This window comes from Rhinopithecus bieti, unplaced genomic scaffold, assembly GCF_001698545.2.
Source record: "Rhinopithecus bieti isolate Rb0 unplaced genomic scaffold, ASM169854v2 scaffold_1234, whole genome shotgun sequence".
NCBI lineage: Eukaryota > Metazoa > Chordata > Mammalia > Primates > Cercopithecidae > Rhinopithecus > Rhinopithecus bieti.
Window position 1 is genome coordinate 869,248 of NW_016803318.1, and position 14,373 is coordinate 883,620.

General features: G+C 41.5%; 1 protein-coding gene across 4 annotated transcripts in view; it reads right to left on the minus strand.

Annotated features, from left to right (window-relative positions):
* BCL9 (BCL9 transcription coactivator) overlaps positions 1-14,037 on the minus strand; it is a 90,372-nt gene extending 76,335 nt beyond the window's left edge. For 3 of the 4 annotated variants that reach the window (XM_017875188.1, XM_017875182.1, XM_017875161.1), the window contains exon 1: positions 13,761-14,037. The gene's annotated coding sequence lies outside the window, so the exon portion shown is untranslated. The remainder of the gene's footprint in view (positions 1-13,760) is intronic. The other variant, XM_017875180.1, reaches the window with a different exon arrangement.
* Positions 14,038-14,373: the final 336 nt, after the last annotated feature.

Consider the following 14,373-nt stretch of genomic DNA (forward strand, 5'->3'; position numbering starts at 1 on the left):
GTACCCACCTCAAGGGGCTGCTGTGAAGATTACATAAGATGACCTCTAATTAATCATACACTAATAAAAATGAGTGCAAAATTATTTTAAGGCTTTCCGGGAGCAAGGGAGTAGGAATGCTGATTCTGGAGATAAAGAAAATGTTTTATACTTCTAAAATCTCTTGCCAAGATCGTAAGAAGTAGGAGATTGAAGAGAAAGAAAGGTGGGGTGTAAGCACCAGAGACCTGGAGATATGTCGGCCCCTGAGGCAAGCACTCTCAACAACCAATTCTCAACCTGCACAGTCCAGCCATCACTTCCAACTAGCTCACTCATTTCCCCCAAAGATCCTGTAAAATAACTATTTCCACTATCTCCATTTTACATATGTAGGAAGTAGGTCTCATAGAAGTTAAACACTTCATTCAAAGTTGTGCAGACCATAAACAGGGAGCAAGGACTAGAACCCAGGTCACCCGATTCCAAATTCTGTGGACTTCTCAATAGCCCAGGCTGCCTTTCTCATGTTCACTTCACAAACCCTGAGCTGTCGTGTCTGGTATTATATTTATTCATTTGTAAAAACTACTGGTAGGACAGGATGCTGCAACTAATAGCTAAAATGAGGATTGGAGATTATCCTGCCTATCTCTGACCTCCATTACTAAGGATAAACAGAAGCCAGCTCTAGCAATTTTCTGAAATTTTCATTAATTTTAAATTAATTTATACAATGTCATCTTTCCCTTTACCCAAAATTAAAATGTCCTTGTCTTTTCAGTTTCTCATTACAGACAAATCCCTGTATGTCTTTGAGACTGTCTGTTGTTTTTCTCTGGCTCCTTTGTATTTCTGCTTTGTTTTCTTTGAAATGAAAGGACCCAGTGCTGATTTCTGATTTTAAGGTGAAGTCATAACATCAATGTGTATCATTAAAATGTTTTATTGTAATTACAGAAATAGTCAATGCCAAATTATGCACACTATATTATTTTCTGCATTATTCTTTATCCCATTCTCAAAGTTAATACAGCCTATTATATCTCATTCATTCTTCTGACTGCTGCTGCACAGTGAGCAGATGTCTCCATTGAGCAATCCACAATGAATCTGAGATCTTTTTCCTGAGCACTCACAAGTAGAGTAATTCAGAGCCCATCAGTGAGTATGAGCTGTTTCAATTGTTCCTTCCAGTGTACATTAGTTTGCATTTGTCTACATAAAATTTCAAAGAATCATAGATATTAAAGATGGAAAAGACCAGTTAGTTTACCAAACCTGCCAACTCTGCCAGCAAAAGCAAGCAAAGGAAGTAATCCTATCAGTTCACACTATTTTAATGATGCTTATTAATAATAATTACAATTACTGCTTATATTACGTGGTGTCTTTCGTCCCAAAATCAGTTAAGATGCTTTTTATTGTTAAGGCAGCATTTCTTTTCCAAAAGGGAACTGGGGCACAGACATTAATGTTACCATACTCAAAGCAAATCCAATGAAGCCAAGAATTCAATTCAGTTGGGTTCAGTAAACATCTCGAGCACAACCACTTGAAAGGAGAGGAACTCTGCTGGGTGCTCTTGGGGATGCAGAGGTAAATAGGACCTAAATCCTTACCCTCTGGTTTACTCTCTAGTAAGGGATTTATGACAGTGAACACGTATAGCTAATATGATGATTCTAAGCAAAGTAGAAGATAACATGGACACAAGAGTCCTCTGGCTTTAGGAATTGAAAAAGACTATGAAGAATGTGACATTTGAGCCAGACCTTGAAAGAAGAATGAGTCTAATGTCCATTTGCAGAGTTTGGGAAAAAAGAAGCTGAGCAAAGAACCAAACCAAAACAGAACAAGAGAGCTTAGCTGGGGTTCTACCTTACAGTGTAAAGACCAGTCCGTATGCACTTAGTCACAGCAAGTGAATAAAGTCCATAATGCAGAAGACATCTACTAGGCTTTAAACAGGATTAGGATGTGAAAACTCAATATACCTGAACAACTTGAAACAGCTACCAGAATATATTGACTACCAGTCATGAATATACTTATGGAGACAAGGCAGAATGTTTTAAATTAGGACTGTCTCCAAAAAACCCACCAAATCCAGAAAGCCTGGTATTGTATGTAAAAAAAAAAAAAATTAGAAATTCCCAACTACAGGGCCGGGCGCGGTGGCTCAAGCCTGTAATCCCAGCACTTTGGGAGGCCGAGACGGGCGGATCATGAGGTCAGGAGATCGAGACCATCCTGGCTAATACGGTGAAACCCCGTCTCTACTAAAAAATACAAAAAACTAGCCGGGCGACGAGGCGGGCGCCTGTAGTCCCAGCTACTTGGGAGGCTGAGACAGGAGAATGGCGTGAACCCGGGAGGCGGAGCTTGCAGTGAGCTGAGAGCCGGCCACTGCACTCCAGCCCGGGCGACAGAGCGAGACTCTGTCTCAAAAAAAAAAAAAAAAAAAAGAAATTCCCAACTACAAACTAAAATCTCAAACATTAGATGAATAAATGACCCATCTGTCAGTACCTCAGTACTCCTTTGTACTACAAGAACTCACACTAGTGTCCCATATGGTCACACCAGGGATTGATAGGCCCTTGTTAGATTGCTGTTCAACTCTAGAACCCAAACCTAGAAAGCAGAGAACAGGGTATTTCATTGTGTGATTCCTTCAATAGAACTCTGGGAAAGTACAGACTAGGAAATTGCCAATATATTCTTATGGCTAGTAAGAGTAGATATTTCTCCGCTTTCATTCAAAGAAACCAATCTTTGAAAGCATTATTATCTGTCAGTCTTTGTTTGTTTGTTTTATTTTTTGAGACAGAGTTTCACTCTTTTTGCCCAGGCTGGAGTGCAATGGCATGATCTCGGCTCACTGCAACCTCTGCCTCCTGGGTTCAAGTGATTCTCCTGCCTCAGTCTCCTGAGTAACGGGGATTACAGGCATGCGCCACCACGCCCGGCTAATTTAGTGTTTTTTAGTAGAGACAGGGTTTCGTCATGTTGGCCAGGGTGGTCTTGAACTCCTGACCTCAGTTGATCCATCATCCTTGGCCTCCGAAAGTGCTAAGATTACAGGCGTGAGCCACTGCGTCTGGCCTCAATCTATTATTCAGTCATTACAATGCTACTTTATATCACCCTTTATAAAACCACTGGAGTGAAGAAAAAGGAAACTATAGAAGACTGCTAGTACTTCCACATTCATCCCTCAAGGACCATTGCAAATGTCATCCCCTTCATGAAGCATTCCCCAATTCCTTCCACCATTATTCCCTTCACCACCAAATTAATTGTTCTCTCCCGTGACTACTACAGTTCTTTTGATCCATTGGTATATGCTTTATAATTAGTTCTGTGAATATCTGTCTCTCTCCACCAGGATGAAAGCACCTTAAAGGTAGGGATTCAAGCCTCAATCATCTTGCACCCCGCAATGCCAAGCTCATTTTCATTGCCTGACATACAACAGATATTTATCATGTTTGTTAAATCACTTCCTCAGGTCTCAGAGACCTTATTTTGACATATTTAAATTATTAAAACTTTTTAAAAATCTATGCTTTAGTCCATTTTCTGCTGCTATAACAGGATACCACAGACTTCGTCGTTTATAAAGAAAAGAAATTTATTTGCTAGAGTCTGGAAAGTCCAAGATCAAGGGGCCACAGCTGGTGAGGGTCACTCCATAGCAGAAGGCATCACATGGTTAGTGAACACGTGGGCATGGTAGAGTGAAAATGGGGGCCAAATTCATCCTTTTATCAGGAGCCCACTCCGTCGATAACTAACCCACTCCCAAGATAACAGCGCTAATCCGTTCTTGAAAGTGAAGCCCTTATGGATTCTCCACCTCTTTAAGGTCTCACCTCTTAATACTCTAATAATGGCAATTAAATTCGAACCTAAGTTATGGAGGGAACAGCTGAACCATAACAGTACCCTATCCAAAACTTACCCTTGTCTAACCATGGCATTCAGAGTCAGATGCAAGACCCTTATAGGTGTGTGTCTGCCACTATCCTTCATTCAATCAGCATGTACCTCTGGCTGTGCACTGAAGAAGTACTGCCCTTAACAAGACCTGAGCCATGACTCTGTTATTTAGCAATTATATAACTTTGGAAATCCTTTGCAGTCAGACCGACCCAGCTTTAGATAGACTTATACTCTAATGGTCACTTACTAATTGTATGATGTTTGGCAAGTTATACTCTCTAGACCACAGTGTCCTCAACTATGAGATGAAGGTATTAATAGCACCTATCTCAGTTTGAATGAGACAATGCCTGGAAGAGTTTAGCTCAGTGTGTGGCACATAGCAAATACTCAATTATTATTACTGTCTCCTCATTTATAAAGTAGAAATAATAATACAAGTCCCTCAGGACTGTTGTAAGGAATAAATGATATAAAAAGCGGAATTTTACCCAGCACGTTGTTCCATCAACATTTCCTTCCTCCTTATGTTCTAGAATAATTGCTACAACTGATTGAGTGCCTTTTACATATCAGGTAATGTGTATCAGTCACTTTAAATATATGATCCCATCCAATTTAATTCTTAAGACAAGCTATTTAAATAACAATTATTATCCCTATTTTACAGATGATGAACTGAGTTTCAGAGAGAACAAATAACCAGCCCAAGGTCACATAACCAGTTCAGGACAGACTGTTCCAAAAGCTACAGACAAGTTGGATCAAGTACAAAACAGGGAAGCATAGGAAGAAAGCACAGGAAGAAAGCACAGGCTTTGAAGCTCCCTATGGAGTTAAGCATTTCTATTTATCCTCATCCTGGTCCCCAATTCCAGTACTACGCTTGCTTTTCAGACTAGCCTCTGGGATCCATGTCAATATATTCTCACTCTCACTATTCACCTACTCTTGCTTTTTGATAAATACATGAAATGACGTCTCTCATGTAAGAGCTAACTCTAATACACTTCCCTCTCCCAATTTTTTTTTTGTTATAAATTTGCTATTGCTCCCATGGTCTTTTTATCTCAGTTGTACTAATTGTCACCCATGAAAATTTTAATTTTTAGTAATCTAGTTAGCCTTAATTTCCTAGACTTCCATAATGGGCTTATATTAGCTGTGTCAAACATGTTCATTGCCAGCCACATGGAAGGGAAGATGGCCCTTCCATGGTTCATACTAAAAGACAGCCCAGTTTTATACCAAGTGACAATCACTCTGCCCCTACCCATCTCCCTTTACCACAGCACCCCAGACTAGAGGTGAGCTTCTGACTCATGGACAGCTCCAACCTCAAGCTGGCTAAGAACCTATAAAGCATGGCAGTGAAAAGATGAGTTGGGTTAGTTGGATCCTTTCTTGGGAATCTAAATTAGGGAATTCTGAGAGAAGGAAGCAATTATCACGGAAAATTGCAGCTGAAAGAATGGAAGGAAAGAAACCATGAGGAGAAGCCATGAAGCGGGGAGAGTAGAAAGAGTAGATTCTGGACATGGGGCTCTTGACAAGTCAAAGAAGCGACAATTAGAGGTGTAATTAAAAAGCTATGAGATTGAGAGAGCTCACTCTGAATAAAGCTAGAAGATCAAAGCCGTGAGTAGCGAAAGAGCCTGGGTAAGGCAAACACAGAGGGAGAGAATCAGACTGATATGAACGAGAAGGTTGTCCCCAGAGCTGCCTCAGCACCTAAAAGGTCTCCAAGTCTGATTGCAGGCTCTATCCGTGAGCATCTTCACAATGAATGTCACTTTCCTAGAGGGAACCTGGGTGAGTCAGTTCTTTGCAACCAGAAGCCCTTTTCTAGACAGTTTAGCACTTAAAACCTTTTTAAGAAAATGAAAATTAAATTACAGTGACTCCTTCTTTGTTTCAGATGGTCACAACTGCAGATTCCTGTAAGTCAGGCATTCACCTTACTATCCTCTGATTGTCCAGACTTCCTGAAAGATCTCTTGATTTTTCCTGTTTCTGAGCTAGAAGAAACTTCTCCTCTTTAGTCACTACCTAAATATCAATAAATAGCAGGTAAGATAGGCAAACTTAACTAACTGATTTATCATCTGTGATTCTTTGACATAAAAAATAAACTCATAGGAAATCACAAGGTCCAAGAATGGGAAACATAAAAAACAAAAGCTTTAGGGAGAAAAAGCTGGGCATAAGAAAGGAGAGGAGGCCGAGTATGGTGGCTCAAGCCTGTAATCCCAGCACTTTGAGAGGTTGAGGTGGGCGGATCACTTGAGGTCAGGAGTTTGAGACCAGCCAGGCCAACATGACAAAACTCTGTCTCTACTAAATATACAAAAATTATCTGGGCATCATGGTGCACACCTGTAATCCCAGCTACTTGGAAGGTCGAGGCAGGAGAATCGCTTGAACCCAGGAGACAGAGGCTGCAGTGAGCCGAGATCTTGCCATAGCACTCCAGCCTGGGCAACAGAGGAAAACTCTGTCTCAAAAAAAAAAAGAAAGAAAGAAAAGGAGAGAATTTGAGAGTATACAAAATGCTTTACTATGATTGTGTACTTTATTCTTTGCAACAGGAGAGAAGACGAATACCCTATGAGAAATTTCCTTTTTTTTTAATGCAACACAAGGTTGCAATTTAAGATTCTTCTTGTCAATTCTTTTTGTATTTACACCTTTTTTTTGAGACAGGGTCTCACTATCTCGCCCAGGCTGGTCTCAAGCAATTCTCCCACCTCAGCCTCTGGATGTATATTTCATTAAATTCATTAATAAGCTTTATTTCAATGTGAACTGTTTATTCATTCACCAACATTTATTGATTGCCTGCTCTGTTTCACCCTATGCTAAGGATTAGGGGTACAAAAACTACAAACAATTCCAACCTTTGAGGGCCCACAGCCCAGAGCAGGAGGCAGATGATTCTAGTGCAGTGTGATAAGAGCCACATAAGTGCATCCTAGGAGGTGGTGGAGCAGGAATGACCTGGTTTGGGTCCAGGAAGCTTCCCAGAAGAAATGCCCAGGATCAATCTTGAAAGGAGCAGCTGGAGCTGGCTTGGAAAAGCTAAGGCAAAAAGACATTCCAGGCAGAGACAGCAACGTGGGCACTGGCACAGAAGTTAAAGTCCTGAATTCTTTAGACTATGGTTGCCTTCAACACTCCAGTGTGTCATGGATGTCTAAACCGTAAACTACCAATCCAAGCATCCTTGGAGAAAGTATGACCTAAACCTTCACTCAGAATGATCCTTGTCCACAGACCTTCAGCAAAATTTCTCTCCTCAAACATATACTAACTACACAAGCCCTAAGGATAACAGAAAGTCCAATATATCTAGTATTATCCAAGATAAAAAGTTACCACAAGGTTCATAAGTTTCTCTTCTGAGCAAATGGCGGCTTGGTTTCCTTCAAATGCTATTAGTGGCAGTTTTGAGTTGGTGTATTTTTCAGGAAAAAGAGTGATTGTGATTTTCATGGAATTACTCAAGCTCTCCAAAGTTTTAAACTAAAGGCTTTTTGAATCTTTAAGAATACTTTTGGTAACTACTTAGATCATTAAAAATGAGATTGGCAACAATAATATATAGAATATGCTTTCCTTTTCCCTTTATAATGTTTAGCATTCATCGGTAACCAAACACTTCACAAATTTCTACAGAGTACATTCTTAGGTTCTAAAAGTCTTACTGGCATGTCCACTTCACTAAACTATTTCTGTTTTCCTGTCTTTAAAGTTAATAATACATTTCTCTTATGTATCTACTTATTATTATTGTTATGATATTAAGCAAGATATTCAATGTCAGGAATTTTAAGCAACCCAGAATAAAGACACATTCTAAATCAAAAAATTATTACATACAGTGTGCAAAATCCTCTTTCCCAGCTAGAAAGTAATTATATCTTACATACTATTTTTTTCCAGATGAAAAAACATAAAACTAATTAAAATAGAGTCAGTGGTTTACTAACTGTCAAAGCAACGTTAAACTGGTTTCCCTTGCTCCAAACAAGATGATATTCCTAAAACATGGCAGGAAAATTTACTCTGGGGTTCTAAAATTACATTAAGAGCCACTGTGTAAAATTTTAGATTATATATTTTCAAAGGTTTAACCAATTTCAAATGAATAGTGTTTGGAATTACTCATAGAGATGACAGGATTAATGAAACCATTATTCATTCTCTACCCTCTGTCTCACCCTCAATCACCTTTCAGAAGCAGATTATTACTTATATCTTAAAGGCATATATAATATATATGCACACACATATATTATACACACACACATATGTAACTATCAGCAAGTCTTCAATAATCTCTTTCAGGAGTTTCATGTCATAAAGATTGCCAATGGTCCCGTCATCCCCAAAAGCATAGTGTTAAATGCATAGCATGTATCATCAGCACTACAGTTGCTTACACTGTTCCTTTGCATCCTCAAAACAACATGTGAGCACAATACAAAAAAAAAAAAAACACAATTTTATGAAAAGCCTGTGAGAACAGCAAAGCTAAGAGATGTACCCAGTGCCCATCCATTTTAAATTCATACTTATACAGAAAAACATGCATTCAAAACAGCCTCTTCTTTTGGAAATGGTTCTTTAGTCTCTTGCACATGTGCCTGCATGCTGACTGGCAAATTCTCCAAAAGATATAAATTAAACTCTCACTTCTTCCTATTGAGCTTTTCACTTCAAAATGTCAACACAGTATGATAGATATAGACGTATAGGAATGAATCCTATGTATCCACAAAACCTACTACCCTTTCCCCTTTAATAACTATAGTTCTTGAATTGGGCTTCATATAAGATGACCAAAGACCAGATTCAGTAAGTATCCTATTCACAGAATCAGAAAAACACTGAATAGCAGAGCTGGAAGGAAGCTTTAAGATGATTTAGTCAGATTCCCTCATTCTGAGAGGTCCAGAGAAGTAGAATGGGGATTTCTAGGCCATAGACTGGCAAAACCAAAGATAGAGGCTGGTCCATTGCACTTTGTAGAAAACATGTCGTTATTAAACTAGAACTAGGGATCCCTTTTTCCGATGAACACTCTAAATCCTACCGTTAAAAAAAAAAAAAGGGGTGGGGAAGGCAAAACTAAGGCAATTATTACTATTTATTACTATTATTATTATTGAGATGGAGTCTCGCTCTGTTACCCAGGCTGGAGTGCAGTGGCGTGATTTCAGCTCACTGCAAGCTCTGCCTCCCGGGTTCACGCCATTCTCCTGCTTTAGCCTCCCCAGCAGCTGGGGCTACAGGCGCTCACCACCACGCCCTGCTATTTTTTTTGTATTTTTAGTAAACACGGGGTTTCACCGTGTTAGCCAGGATGATTTTGATCTCCTGACTTCCTGATCCGCCCGCCTCAGCCTCCCAAAGTGCTGGGATTACAGGCGTGAGCCACCGCGCCCGGCCCAAGGCAATTATTTTCATGCCAAGTCAACACAGTACCTTTAATCTGAATGTCGTGGTGATTGCCTCTGTTCTTTGCTTCTCATCTCTTGCAAAGATGGCCTAACAGGGAGATTTAATTAGCTAGCAGTTTCACCCCTCATTTTCTTGTGAGTCCTTGGGTGAGTCACATAACCTTACTCAAATATAACAGAAGGATAACAATACTATTTAATTCACAGAGCTCTTATAATAGAGGACTAGGCAGATATTTTAAAGTGCATTAAAATGTCAAGGTTTAAAAGGAATGGAAAAAAATTCCATTGTACATCTTATATTTATGTCTCTTGGGAGTAGAAAAACTACAAAATCCCCTTTAGTAAAGCTACATGCAAAAGCCGTATTTGTAACTAATGAGTTTTGGAAATGTCCTGCACCTTGTGTTGGTTTTACTTTCAGCAGGACTAGAGACTCCAGAATTTTTATTTATGCAGAGTACCTACACATTGCACCCTTTAAAATGTCATAACAATCTTCAGTTTTCTTTCCCCGGAGTTAAAGATGACCTGTATCACTGCTGTCTGGCTCTCCAGTTCTGTTAAATCTTTCCTCTGACCAGATCCTTGTTTTACTCACTCCTCAACTCCCCACTTGGATTACTCCTCTTTTTGGATTACTCTTCCAATGCCAACTCAGAATGCCTCCCCAAGAGGCAGCTCCCCGTGAGTAACAAACTTGGGGTGGGGGAGAGTATGTCGGAAGTGATCAAAGACTTGCAAATGAAGTGCATACCGCTCAAAGGAGGAGGCGTTGGCCACAGGTGCCAAATGCAGACCACAGCAAGCTGGCAAGCTCCGGTTTAGGTTGTTGCTACAATGTGGGCTGGGCACATCCCTGTGTAACAATGCTGGGTATGTAGAACTGACTCTTATTTTTCTCATGACATGGCTTAACCACACATTATGTGTGGGTTCCTAAAGTATAGGCATCAAACCTATGATTTATGTGTGGGTGGACTTGTGTGCCTTCTAAAAAAACTATTAAATTAATCTTAAAAGAAAGATGGATGGACAACACTGAAGACAAACTCCGCTGAGTACTAGAGAAAGACACGATGTAGAAAATGGTGACGCCAGCATTAACACAAATCTGCCTCCGTGGAAATGACTGGCATTTCAACCAGACACTGTATTCTTTCCAAGAAAGGCCACAAATAGGAGGGAGAGAGAGAGAGAAAAAAAAAAAGGTTCTATCTTTGATATCACTAAACCAGTCAGATTTTAATAACACAACCAGAGATCTGCTAAAAAGGTATTTAGTTTTTTTTCCCTTTATGAGTCCTTGCTGGGAGGGGTAGGATATGTTTCCTTGCTGGGAGGGGTAGGAAAGGTCATTTTATTATACTGTGTTTGGAATTCCAAGATGACAGTGATAATGGTGGAGTCTCCTGCAGCTGGGTGTTTAGTACTAGCCCTAGAAGAACGATGGAATCAGTAAAATGAGATCAGAGTCTCACTAACCACAGTCAACATGAATTATCCCGGTAGCAATGTTAGGCTGCTCACTACAAGAGTGAAGTTACTTCACAGTACAAGTGTAGGGGATTAGCAGATATTATTTGTTGGTCTGTGTGCTGAGAAAGAGAGAGAGTGAAGGACGGTGAGAGACGGAAGGAGAATATTCTGCTCTTTGGAATTGCTGGGCTCCCTGTGAGTAGGAATGACACCAGAGGAATGGAAGTTGGCTGGGGCAAGGGGAACTCAACCACAAAGAGAAACAGAACAGTTAGCTTATGTCTAGTTACACACTTTGAGTCAATAACTTATGCAACTCTATGCACTCCGTCATAATACTTGCATGCTGTTCAGTAAGTATTATCAACATTAGGATTACTAGTTTGTGTGACCATGTGATTAACGTGGATCATACCAACAAGACTGTAAGTTCCCTGAGGGCAGGGGTATGTCCGCCTTTCTCTTTCCTATATCCTCAGTGCCCAGTGTTTGCCTGCTGCAGAGTAAAGATCCCCAAAATATTAGTTGAATGAACAAATGAATACATGAATTAATTCATGCAAATTCATGTTGTCGACCCATGCTTGTCATATTTGTGCTATTTGATGACATGAGCAGGGCAGAGCATGCTGCTGTAATCCAGTACAGCAAGCAGAACTACAAAAGATGCCTCTGTTTGGTTGGCCAAGTGCTGGAGTATGTAAAATCAAATGTGGGTGTGAGGTAAAGGTACCTGGCATGAAGACCCTCGGGGTACTCTGAACCCCCGGGTGTGGTCTAGATGTTACCACAGCTTTGTTGCGCCCCTCAGATCAGTGCTTATCTCTTTTGGACCTTAACATCCTCGTCTATAACATGATGGAATAACACTTCTTTTTCCTTGCAGTCCTTAAATTCTAACATTTTAGGAACATATCTGAACCCTGAAATCTTGTCAGGAACAACCATGGTAAGATCTCTGCCTATAAAGTAGAAAACAATTAAGTTTTCATATATATATACACACATATATATAATACAGCTTTATTTTAATAAAACACTAAATGTAGGGGGACCTTCTTGCCAGATCCAGGCCAACTAATGGCTTTCCTTCAGCTTTTCCCACACTCAGAAGTCAGGTTTCCAGGCCTCTGTGAGAAGCACATAAATATTCTCAACCAGGGCTGGCCCTTTGCTTCAATCTCCAGCTATCACAGGGAGTCAGTCTGATAAACATTTGCAGTTAGAATGGAAGGAGGCACAGCCTCCTAGACTTTTACAGATTTTTTTGGACAAGTAGCAGAGTCACAGAAAACCTAGAATTAGGTAAGAAAGCAGAATTCCCCCCAGAGAATTCAGAGAGAGCTACAACTGAGAGCCTTTAAACAATCGCTGTGTAGGAACAGAAGAAAGGAAAGCCACAACTCAAGAAAATAAGCAGACATTTTTTTCTTCAAAAAAAATTTTAAAGATGCATGTTAAGCACTGATTTTAGCCCTCTATTCCATCCCTCAAGATGTCACTTCAAAAAGGAAAAGGTTTTATCCACAAAACCACCAGCGAGTAAACAGCCTTCACATTCTTAGCCTCATACACACACAGTGAGATATTTACTCTCTGATAAACAGCAATTATAAATAAATCTCATTTAATCTCTAAAAGCCACAATAAAAATCTTTAACCTCCAAGGTAGAGTTTACAGATGTGTCTGCATGCCCTGCCAGTGCCAGAAAACACAAGGTCTTGAATAAACTACTATACCAGGAGGCACATTTTCTCGCTCAAGCATCTTACATTGACCTTCTTTAAAACAAAAATATGTACAAGGAGGAGGAAAGGGGAAAACCCAACCCCTCCCACCCCATTCTCTGTACAAATCAGCCAATAAATCTAACGAAAAGACACAAGAGAAAAGGATAGAAGCCAACAGGTGGAACAAGGCTTTTTGTTTCCTTAGAAATGCTCAGACACTTGATCTATGCTCCTCAGTCTATTTGTCTCAGGGTGTCTTTAATGATGGTTTTATTACCCTGATGATGATGATCAAGAATAATGATAACACTTCTACTCTGTGATTCCACAGCATCTCTAGCTGACGATTTCTCCACGCGTTTCAGACACAGTGATCTGTTCTGTTTCGCTCAATCCCAGGGAGGCATACAGCATCCCTGATCAGCTCCCTTGATTTTACAGATGGGGAAATTGAGGCACGGGGCACCCCACAACTCTACAGTCTCTACGACCAGAGGAATCCCTGAGACTGGAAAAGTTTCTGGATCGTCTTGTGGCAGAGTTCTCTTGCTCTCCCTTCTCGCCTGCCATGCCGCTCCTCCTCGTAGAGTCTGGGCTGGGGTGGTAAGGATCGGGGTGCCTCCCCTTCACAGCAAGGCACACCAGGGCAGTGTGTGGGAAGTCCACATGCACACACAGACCCACCGGCACACTGGCACACACAAAGCTCGATGCAATCTCTGCAGTCACTCGGCAGAGCCCTGGCCGGCCCTTGCTCAGCCTGAGAATGCACAGCTTGGAGCCTGCAAGGCCTCCCTGGGCTCTGGGCTGGGGCTTCCCTGAACGAAGGCTCTGCCCTTCTCTCCCTCTCTTTCAGGCTTCCCTCTCTCTCGCTCCCTCTCTCTCTCTCTCTTTTCCCTCCCACACTCACACCCTCCTCCCACCCCTCTCCATCCACCCCTTCTCCCCCACCAACCCAGAGGCACAGATCGTGTTACTGGGGTTCCCTCGAAAGAGGGGCCATCCCCAGCCCTGGGCGCCTTGAAAGACTTCCAGGGGCAACGCAGGAGCTCCAATCGCAGGACCCCAGCGCTCCTCCAGAGCAGCGCAGGAATGAGACCCCCACTTCCAGGCACAGGCGAACAAGCCTGCCACCGAAGAAGGAATTGTTAGGGCTCTTACCTTTTTTATGAGGAGAAATTCTGGAGAATCATTTCAGAAACTGAGGGGGGAAAGTGAATGAAGACAAAAAAGACCCTTTTCCTGCAATCCCTGGCCTCCTGGTATCAAGACACCAGGACAACATCAAAGCAACTTAGGGGGAACACTTTAGGGGCCTATTGTCTGCTCTGGTCTGATCTGTTTTCTTCTGACTCCCCTCTTGCTGCGGTGACACTTGGTACGGCCCAGGCATTCATGCCAAGTAGCTTTCACACATGGAAGCTTGTCTCAAGCAATTGCTGACAAGCCACAAACAAGACATTCTCCCTCCCTTCTCTACGCCCCCCCTACTCCTCCCCCCTCCACCTTTTCCTCCTCCCCTCTTGTCTCCCCTCCTCCTTTCTTCTGAATGCAAACTAAAACTCTCCAGTGACAGGCAGGCTCGCAGGCTTGGCCTAGCTGCGCACGCAGACACACACACACACACACACACACACACACACACTCTCTCTCTCTCTCTCTCTCTCTCTCTCTCTCTCTCTCTCTCTCAAGCAGCTCAGCTAGTTGCTGCTGCACTGGTGGAGTTAAGAGACAGGAAAAAGCCCAGGCTTAGTTGGGGGCAGGGAGAAAAAGA